Raw genomic sequence first — 11,333 nt, 5'->3', positions numbered from 1 at the left:
TTCCCGTTCTCAGACCACAACCTGGTCAGTTTCACAATCACCCTGTCCCCGGCACGGACTCCCCCTACACGGCACACTGTCACCCAGAGAAACCTCCGCCACCTCAACCCTTCTCTTCTCCACTCTGCCACTGACTACCTCCATGATAAGATATCACCCCTGTCCTGGCTACTTCTGTTTTTAACAGCTCACTCTCATCCTCTCTAGACACTTTTGCCCCCCTCACTACAAGCAGACTTAGACCACGTCCACTAGAACCGTGGCAAACTGAAGTTACCAGACATCAAAAAAGACAAAGCCGCACTCTTGAGCGACTGTGGTGGAAAACTAGGTCTCTGCAAGACTAAACCCTGTACAAAGCTGCCCTCCTAAAATATAATTCCTCCCTCCGTGCTGCCAACCAAACTTATTTTGTCACTCTCATTAACACACTCTCATCCAAACCTCGTCAACTCTTTTCTACCTTCAAGTCTCTACTATGTCCTCCACCACCACCACCCACTAGCTCACTCACTGCCCAGAACATTGCCATTCATTTAAAAAACAAAATAGATACGATTTGGGATCAGATCGCCACTGTGCAATCAACTTCCCCTATTAATGTACCAGCCCCACCATCGAACTTGTTACTTTCCTCTTTTGACCCTGTCACCACAGAGTAGGTTACAAAGCTTCTCTCTGACACCCACCTCACCACTTGCCCCCTAGACCCTGTTCCCTCAAAACTACTTCGGGCACCCTCTTGCTCTATCCTACACTCTCTTACTCACATTTTCAATCTTTCACTCTCTACTGTAATCTTTTCTACCCCTCTGAAACATGCACTAGTCACCCCAATACCCCAAAAACCCTCACTGGACCCTACCAACCTCAATAATTTCAGACCTATCTCCTTACTCCCATTCACCTCTAAACTACTAGAACGCCTTATCTACAACCGCCTGAGTCTCCACCTCGCTAATAACAACCTTTTGGACCCCCTTCAGTCCGGCTTTCGCCCCATACACTCCACTGAAATCGCCCTCCTAAAACTCACCAATGACCTAATAACTGCTAAAAACAATGGCCACTATTCTGTACTCTTGCTATTAGACCTCTCTGCTGCTTTTGACACCGTTGACCACCCGCTGCTCCTCATAAAAACTACACTCGCTTGGTTACAAGACTCTGCTCTCTCATGGTTCTCCTCCTACCTAGCTATGCGCTCCTTTAGTGTCACCTACAATTCTAACTCCTCCTCTCCTCTTCCTCTTTCTGTAGGGGTCCCCCATGGCTCTGTCCTTGGACCCCTTCTCTTCTCTATCTACACCTCCTCTCTTGGTCAGTTAATAACCTCACATGGCTTCCAATACCATCTCTATGCCGATGACACTCAAATTTATCTTTCCACTCCACATCTTACCCCCTCAGTGTCCTTGCGTGTCACTAATCTACTAACTGACATGTCACAACATTTCTTAAAACTCAACCTTTCAAAAACTGAACTCTTGATATTTCCAACCGCCCGCGCACCTTCCCCCAACTTTTCCCTTGAGATTGATAACACAACTATCCTGCCCTCCCCTCATGCCAAGGTCCTAGGTGTCAACCTTGACTTGGACCTCACCTTTCTTCCCCACATCCAATCACTATGCAATTCTTGCCACCTTCACTTTCGTAACATCTCCAAAAGATTGTTTTGTCTGCATCGTTGGCATTCTTCGGATGTTAAAGGTGAGTGGACAAGGCCGAGCTGCATGGGTTCTGGATCCGGGGCAGAGGTGCCAGCAGGAACTTCCACGGGATGGTCTGAGCAAGAGAATGGTGCACAAGGGAGCATCCAAGTAGGGTGAGCAGCCCCTATCCTTTCCATGCGCCTTTCTCTGATTCTATGATCTAGTTGGATAGCTAGGCGTATGAGCTCCTCTAGGGTGTTAGGAGTTCCCACACGAGCAAGCTCATCTTTAAGAGTCTCTAAAAGGCTCAAGCGACATTGGTACCAGAAAGCGGCATCATTCCATTCAGTGTCAGCTCCCCATTTGCGGAACTCCACAACATAATCCTCGCCTGGGCGGCTCCCTTGATGAAGCATGTGAAGAACAGTCTCGGCAGTGGAAGAACGCTGAGGGTCCTCATATAACTGGGCCATGGTGTTGAAGAAGGTATCCAGTGTATTCGGGATGGAACTCCCTTGTTCGAGTAGGTGGTGCCCAGGACTGTGGTTCACCTGAGAGCAAGGAAATAACGAATCCAACCTTGGTAGTCTCGGAAGTGAAGGTAATTGAAATATAGCTGACATGCGTTATCTGAATGCACAAAACTTTTGTTGGTCTCCTGAAAAGCATTCGGTTGCAGGTAGTCTGTGTTCAGGGGCTGGCATGGTTAGAACTGGAGCTGGAGAAGCAGATTCAGATGGAGCTTGACTCGAAGCTGCAGCTGGTAAAGAAGTATCCTTCCGGAAGGCCTTTTACAGCCTGGGTAAGAGCCCATTCACACCACGGTATAGTTGTAAATATTCCCCTGAAGTATAGTTGTAAATATTCCCCTCCTTGGTCGCTATTTTGCTCTGATTTCCAGAGACATTCCAGGTTTTTTGGGAGCTGCCCCTGAAAATTCGCATCGCTAGGAATATTCCTGAATTTGTATGTTATTACAACAACATTCCTATTTTGGATCAATACGTGCACTTATAATCGAACTGTTTATCTCCTCTGGGTTTTAGAAGGTAATATTTTTTAAATTGAATTACATTGCAATAATGGAATTATATATACAGTATGTTGTACTGCCTTTAGCTTTGATTACAGCATGCATTTGCCACGGCATCCTTTTGATACGCTTATGCAATGTTACAGCATTTAGTTCCATCCAGAGTAACATTCTTTTTTCAACAAGATCTTGTAGTGATGATGGGGGAGTCAGACCACTGCGTAAAGTCTTCTCCAGTACATCCCAAAATTCTCAGTGGAGTTAAGGTCTGGACTCTGTGGTGTGAAAATGATGTCTCATGCTTCCTGAACCACTCTTTCACAATTTGAGCCCAATGAATCCTGACATCTTGTCATCCTGTCATCTTGGAATACACCCCTGCCATCAGGGAAGAAAAAAATCCACTCATGGAAAAACCTGGTCATTCAGTATATTCAAGTAGGCAGCTGACCTAATTATTTGGGGACATAACATTGCTGGACCTAGACTAATAATTCAATGAAAAAGCCCTTACCTATTTGCTTAGCTAAATCCAGGCATTGTATATATATCAGCCCCAGAGTGTCCCTGGCTGACCTCCTCCTGTGCTTAGACTTCCACTTCCCGCTGAATAGAAGAACCAGCCTTGAGCATATTGAATAAGGCTGTGCAGAGTAATAAAGATGTGCACAGTGCAGTAACGCTCAGCATTCCGAATTTATTCTTAACTCATCCAAGTCCAGTAAACTTCAAAAATCTGATTGCTGGTCTTTAATTGAAAAGTAGGAAGCTACAGAACAGCTGTATAACCTGTAGGAGATACTGCAGCACTTGCCAACCACTTTACATTGCCAGGGAGATGCAACTGAAATGTAGTCTGCAGGGACTGTCTATAGCAAATCCCAAAGAAGTGATCAAAACTATTCACAAAAAGGAAAAAGAAAATATATATGCCTAGCATTATCTACACAAAACATCTAACAGATTTAGACAACAATCTTTTTTAAGCAGGTAACACCTCTGTGCAGTCTCCTATGTACAGTAGTGTTAGGCTGTAAGTTCTCACAAGCTCTGCACAAACTGTTTTTGCTATATAAATCCTGTCAAATAATAATAACGTCACGATTAGGGCACTTGAGCACCAGGAATCGTAAACTCCGGGTCTTGCGGAGCAGTATATTGTGACTGAATAAGAAACATACAGGGATACAGGTCTCTGAAGATGCAGGGAACATGCGTGACACAGGGAGCAGGTAACAGAAGGGAACTAACAGAAGGGAACAAACAAAAGGTGTACCCTCAGAGAAAGGGCTACACAGTAACTGCAGAGGGGAATGCACAGGAGGAAGGAGGGAGGTGCACAATAGTGCAGAGCACAAAAAACGATAGGAAACAGGAGCAGGAGGCAACCACAAACAGAGCAGGAAACAATGCTGTGGAGAGAACTCACAGCCACAGCAAACTAAAGAGGTACACGGACAGAAAACAGAGGGAATGCAAGAACACAGCAGGAAGGGAACACTGAAAACAACAAGAGCAAGCAAAGACACAACATACAAGGTATACTCAAACAGCAATGCCACAGAAAATAGAGAGGTCCGGCTACTAGCGTGGAGACGCGTTGCTCGACCGCTAAAGCGGGTTCAGGGCGGATTGACAGGAAATCGAGCAGCTCGGACAGGAAGCAAAACCCTGCGCCGGATGAAAAATGCAGCGCCCAAAACACTCAGGCAAGCCAGGCTGCACAGAATTCGGCAGCCTCGGCTGCCTAATCTAGCGCTTTTGAAGTGATGGGGACCTTAATGCTGCTGTGTGCAGACAGCATTAGGTCTCATTCCCAACAGATCCATTGGCATGCATTTAAAGTGTAGTAAAAATGCATGTACATGCAAACTAAGCAGGATTTTTCAGTCCTGGAGTTAACACAAAGATCATCTAAAAGAAAAGTATGCTGCAATTTTGATTTGTTCTTAAAGGTATGCTATGCCATTGGGAAAATGTAACAGATATAAAGTAGGTGTTATCCCAATTTGGCTGCAAAAGTGCAAATACACTATGCCAAGTCAAACCTTTTTCCAAACTAAAATGCATGTCAATGAACAAGCCCTACAAGCAGAGCTGCTGACTTGATCTTTACTCTCCAAGCCCCTTCCATACAGACCACATAAATACTGTTGATGTGATAGCATTATTATTTCTAATAAATGGTGTTTGTACTTTTTTACACATGTAATTATTTTTAAATGCTACATTGATCTGCTTTTACTTTTAGATTATACATTTATTTTAAAGTGTGTATTGTATATAGAGATAAAATGTCTGCTTAATCCATACTGGAACAGAATACATTCTATAAAACATCAGCTATAGTCTTTTAATACATCATAGTTCAGGTTTGTCACATTACAGATCATTTTACAAGGAACAAGTATTTGTTAATACATGACTATATTAAGGCCTGCAGTCAATGGCATACAGTATTTCCACAACTGCTACCAGTGCCACAACTGAAAAGCAAGATCATTCTAGCACATTTAATTATTGGTGTCCATTATCTATAAAACACAAGATGGCACTATTGGTCTCCTCTTCACCGAGAGGAAATATACCTAAATATGTTATGCTTACAAAAGCAGTAAATGTTTCTTGTGCAGCTGGGAAATTGTACATTAAGGGGGACCTGTCAAAAATGAAGATCACTGTGTTTTCTCATCCTTGTAGTATAAGGCAGTGTGTGATGGAGGCAAGCAGATTAGACTCAATTAGTGAACTCCTAACTGACCCAGAAGCTTGAAGGTCATTTAATATATAAGTTCCTACAGTCACCCTCTGTAAAGAAAAAAGGACAAGACAAGAATTAAAGAAGATGATGGCCTATGGAAGAGCAGCATGGAACCAAAAATCACAGCATAGGCATATGGGATAATAACCATAAATATAGGTATTTTATATAGTGCTGACAATTTACGCAGCACTTTTACATAGTTGCACATTCACTTCAGTCCCTGCCCCATCTCACATACAGGGCCAATTTAGACAGGAGCCAATTAACCTACCAGCATGTCTTTGGAGTGTGGGAGGAAACCGGAGTACCCGGAGGAAACCCACACAAGCACAGGGAGAACATGCAAACCCCTTTTTTGCAGGGATTCGTCCCAGGGACCCCAGTGCTGCAAGGCAGAAGCGCTAACCACTACGCCACTGTGCTGCCCTATAATAGGTTATATATATAAAAATTAGGAACAGGTCTTCTTTAGGAAGTCTTCTTTCATTATTTTCTTACCTTTCCACTAAACTTCATCTCATACGTGTCCAGAAATGTAAAAAATGAAAATTAATTTATTCAGCCACGATGTATCATACATCAAAACAACTAAAATAAGCTTTACAATTAATAAAATTATGTTTCCTCAACCTTATAGATATTTGATTTGTACACATTTCTCATTTAAGTGATTCACGCACATACAGCACAACCGATATTTTAGCTCTGAATTGCTGAACAGTTGACATCACTACAGTATACCTGTCAAATCACATAAATTCTCTGTAACAAAATGCAATATAACCTCCCCCATCTGTTCTGGTTTTTGCGGTTCCTATAGAAACCACCGTAGCCTGACAGTTCCCCGTCCTGCTGCTTTTGTATGCGCTCTCACTGGATAAAACTGAAAATAGCAACTAAGATATTGATTGACCTTTTACAATTGAATGGCTGGGCTGTATTCAACAGAACAAGATCCACTAATAATAGATATGCACTTGAAAAGTGGCAAGTGGTAGAGAAATACTTCCACCATGTTGGTATGAGAGGTAATTATCGTCAACGTTACAGATCATTCATTCATGCTTGGTTTATTGGGCCAAAGCTAAGCACTGTCACAGATTCAAGAGTGACTTTGTAGTTTTCATTTAATATCAAACTATGAGGTCTGAAAGGAGAGATATTTTACCTGCAACTGAAGACAAAGTGCACTGGTTTGAAATGAATCTCAATATAATACATGTTAACCCTTTCGCTGACAGAGCATTTTTTTTTGCACACGTTATAATTCACATTTTTTTAAATGACCTAAATCCCCACAGAATGATATATTTCCTGAAAGCAGAGACCCTGTAGAAAAAAAAAGTTGGCAGTTGCAAATTTTTATGTCACATCATATTGGCTCAACTCTTTATCAAACCCCAAATTTCTGTCAAAAAATACACTTCAGTTAATTTTGGTTCACAAAAACACAATACAACCATTTTTTGTAAAATACAAATGATGAGGTTGTGCCAAGTAAATAGATACCCAAGTAAAAATTGCGTGCGCCCTTGAATCGGCGAGAAAATACAGTACCTCAAATTGTCTTTAGGCAACGATTCAAAAGCCTGTGCAGGTCATCGGTTTAGAATACCTGTGAATATTGGCCCTAGAATTATTGCTTTTACTCTGGTGCACGCGGTAATACCTAAGGTTTGGTGCAGACGACTATTTTTTTTTTTAACATATCTTTATTACTATCTCACAAAGCCCCTATGTGATACCACATCGGAAGTGATGGGTTCTCTTTAAGGTGTCACCTATACACTTCAAAAAAAGCAGATTGAGCACAGATCATGCTTAATCATTATTTTTTTTCCCCAGCTTCTCTAGCCAGGGAATGACAGCTCACAAACCGGAGGTGATGCAATCAGTGCTGATTCTGGTTTCATTCAGCAGGGAGTAAATCAGTGAGCGGACGTTCGCTGGTCTCTCTCCCCATTACTCACCGACACCTGCGATGACGATGCCAGGCACACAGGAGGAGCAGCAGAGCCCGGGAAGTAAGGCAAGGGGTGTCAGACGGGGGGCACTGTTTACTGGTCCCTGGAAGCAATCTGGTGGCCAGAAATCAGAAACACTTCCAGTGTAAAGCTGGCAGGCAGCTTTATACAGGTAAACAGACTCATGGTGGCTACAGCTGCCGGGAGTCCTTCTACAGGGCCCCGCTGTCAGCGACATATGTCATATGTCCTTTGCAGCGAAAGGGTTAGTAGACACTCAGATTATACAGTGAACATAATGTAATGGTTACAATATCCATCACTGTCCACTCCAGTACATTTACTGACAATTCGTCTTTATGTAAACCTATGTGCTTTTTTGTGACATTGAAATGTATCCAGTCAGATCTTAATGGGAAAGTACTTATCAGTAATAGTCATCTTTTCTTTGCTGCTATTAAATTCAGAATCTTGTAATAGAACACCCCAGAAATCTGAAACACCCCATTGTCTATGTTACTGCTGGTTATTACTAGAAGACACTACATTGATGATTCTGGTTTCATTCAGCATCAGCAGGGAGGAGATCAGTGAGCGGACGTTCGCTGGTCTCTCTCCATGCTACCCACCGACACCTGCGATGACGGTCCCAGGTTCGCAGGAGGAGCAGTGGAGCCTGGGAAGTAGGGCAAGGGGTGTCAGATGGGGGGCACTGTTTACTGGTCCCTGGAAGCAATCTCGTGGCCAGAAATCAGAAACACTTCCAGTGTAAAGCTGGCAGTCAGCTTTATACAGGTAAACAGACTCCTGGTGGCTACAGCTGCTGGGAGTCTTTTACAGGGCCCCGCTGTCAGCGACATATGACATACAGTATGTCCTTGGCAGCGAAAGGGTTAGTAGTCACTCAGATTATTCTGTGTACATAATGTAATGGTTACAATATCCATCACTGCCCAGTATGCCCTACTTTAGCACAATACTTACCCAAAAGCCAAACCACCTGCCCAGCTGCTATATAGGCCTGAGGGATGCAAAATAATAATCCAGGAAAGTGCATATGGTACACATAATATTTAAGCAACAACATAAGCCCTTTTTGACGTTCATTCTGTCAATACTAACATAAAAGCAGACGTGGGTAAGCTAATGGCAGCAGAAAATAATTATTTTTTGACATAACCACCCAGGGTTTTAGGTCTAAACCTTCATTTTGATCATCTGCCAAAGGTTTACCAAAATCACAGGTTAGAAATGATTCTGCACAGGGATTAGAGTGTAGGTGGACCCAGAAAGCTAACTTTTATATTCACACATGCAGTCTACGTAGAACACCTCTTGTTATCACATTGGGTATCATATGTTCAGCTCAGGCAATGAATGCGCGGATTTTTGCAATTCAGACATATTTGTGTATGGGCAGATAAGTTAAATATCAAATGCCCAATATATGTATTGATATTTCTGATGCAGATGTACAGCGTGATTGAAAAGTGCAGTATATTATACATTTATGTTTACAAAAGGTCACATTCTTCCTTCTCTTTTAACTTCAGAGATCCTGTTGGAAAAGAAGAAAGCTGGATACTGGTACTTCTCATTGTGAGAACAAACTGATAAACCAAGTTTTTTTTCTCCTATATATCTGATTAGTTTGTACCATCCATTATCATGAAACACATGACCTGACCTTCTACAAAATGATTAGTCTACCACTTCCTGGCAGATAACCACAGCTCCTTGATTGTCTAAGTGATCCATTGCAATTACCGTGATGCTGCAGCAAATTAGGTCTTTCCAGTTCTTCTTGTCCTATGTTCCAATGCAACTTTCATCTGTGTCTAGGTTTAAGAGCCTGTAACATATATAATATCTATCTATTTATAGGTAAATAATCATCTGAAACCAAGTGCAGCACATAGAGAGCTAGCCACAGATATGATATAGGTTAGTCATAAATGCATTACACTTTAATTTGCAGCATTAAAAAGGAAGGCAACTCTATTTATGTAAAAATAAACAACACAGTTGGGCACTGTCCATGAAACTTTAAAAACATTTTTAATTTGCCCTAAAAGTTAAAGAGGAATTCCAGGAATCTAAAGAAATTCACCCTTGCAGAGGGGCTACTCCCACACAGCGTTGGCCAACAAAATAAAAAAAAAAAAAAAACTCCTCGATGCAATGTTTACATCAGGCAGTGGGCAGAAATAAACAAAGCCTGCTATTGGCTATTCAACATTGAAATACCCAATAGCAGGCTGGCTAATGCTCTGCCCACTGCCTGATGTCAGTCACAGAAGACTAGACCTGAGAGAGAACTTTCTTTTATAAAGTGCAATAGCCAATAGCAAGCTGGCTATTGCTCTGCCCACTGTCTTCTGTCAGCCCCAGAGGAGCGGACCTGAGAGAGAAAGTTTTCTTTGAGACAGGGCCGGATTAAGAGCATCACGGGTCTGGTGCTGAGGATTTTGGTGGGCCATTTGATGGGGCCCTCTTCCTCCTGTCCGGGCTGTGATTTGTAGTCTCTCTACAGCTTGGAGTCAGTGGTGGAGCGCCAGGGCCTGGTTACAGTTGCGACCCTGGTAGATATGCCACTGACTCCACGCTGTACAGAGACTATAAATCTTAGCAATACATTATACAGCAATGCACAATACCGCCAACTATAGAGGACTACAAATCCCAGTGATACATTACACAGAAATTCAGAATATCACCAGCTATAGAGGAATACAATCCCATCAATAAATTATACAGCAATGCAGAATATTACCACTAACTATAGAGGAGTACAAATCCCAGTAATGCATTACAGAGCACTGCAGAATACCAGCAGCAATACATTGTAAAGCACTGCAGAATACCATCAGCTATAGAGGACTACAAATCCCAGCAATACATTTTTAAAGCCCCGCTGAATAATACTATCAGCTATAGAGTACTACAAATCCCAGCAATACTTTATACAGCAATGCAGAATAATATGAAGCGACATACTCTGTGTTGCTCTGGGTTCGCGGCCTGATGTCTCCAGGTCTCAGGAGAGATGTGTGCAGTTTAGGGGGGCTGTGCAGGCTCTCAGGAGGCTGTTCAGGTTTTTAGGTGGCCAGTGTGGCTCTATGAGGGCCAGTGCGGGCTCCAGGCAGTCAGTATGGGCTCCAGGCAGTCAGTGCGGGCTCTCAGGTTGTCAGTGCGGGCTCTCAGGTGGTCAGTGGGGGCTATAGGTGGTCAGTGGGGCTACAGATGGTCAATGAGGGATCCGAGTGGATAGTGAGCGCTCAGTATGGGCTCCAGGTGGTCAGCGAGGGCTCCAGGCAGTCAGTGCGGGCTCCAGGACGTCAGTGTGGGCTCCAGGTTGTCAGCACGGGCTCCAATCGGTCAGTGCGGGCTCCAGGACTCTTTCAGGTCCGCTCCTCTGCTGATTGACAGAAGGCAGTGGGCGGAGCAATAACCAGCCTACTATAAGCTATTGCAATTTAAACTAGACAATAACAGAATGGCTATTGCTCCAGCAGAGGAGTGGACCTGAGAGAAAAAGTTCTCACACAGGCACATCAGGGCAAGCCATTCCTCTGCCTTCCCCCCCCCCCTCCAAGCTAGAAGATGAACAGCTGCTGGGGTCTGCTCTGTTCCTTGTGATCTTGTACTGGACAGGACGTTCAGGGAAGCTGAGCTGAGAGTGTTGGAGTTGTTTGGAAACATGACGGCTGTAAGTGTTTGGGTAAAAAGAGAAATAAATACTGTGCTGGGGAATGTATATTTGTTTGATCTGGATTCATTATTGAAAACAAGTTTGAGAGTTTAATATTACATTAATATATGATTGAATGCACATGGGTGTAAAAATGCTGCGTACAGTGTTCTTATTTTTATGGATCTAAGCAGTAATATTATTTTTTATGGATCCATATGCAGAG

This window comes from Nanorana parkeri, unplaced genomic scaffold, assembly GCF_000935625.1.
Source record: "Nanorana parkeri isolate BGI_ZX_2015 unplaced genomic scaffold, ASM93562v1 scaffold360, whole genome shotgun sequence".
Lineage (NCBI taxonomy): Eukaryota > Metazoa > Chordata > Amphibia > Anura > Dicroglossidae > Nanorana > Nanorana parkeri.
The sequence above is the reverse complement of the archived record's forward strand: the minus strand, read 5'-3'. Positions refer to the sequence as shown.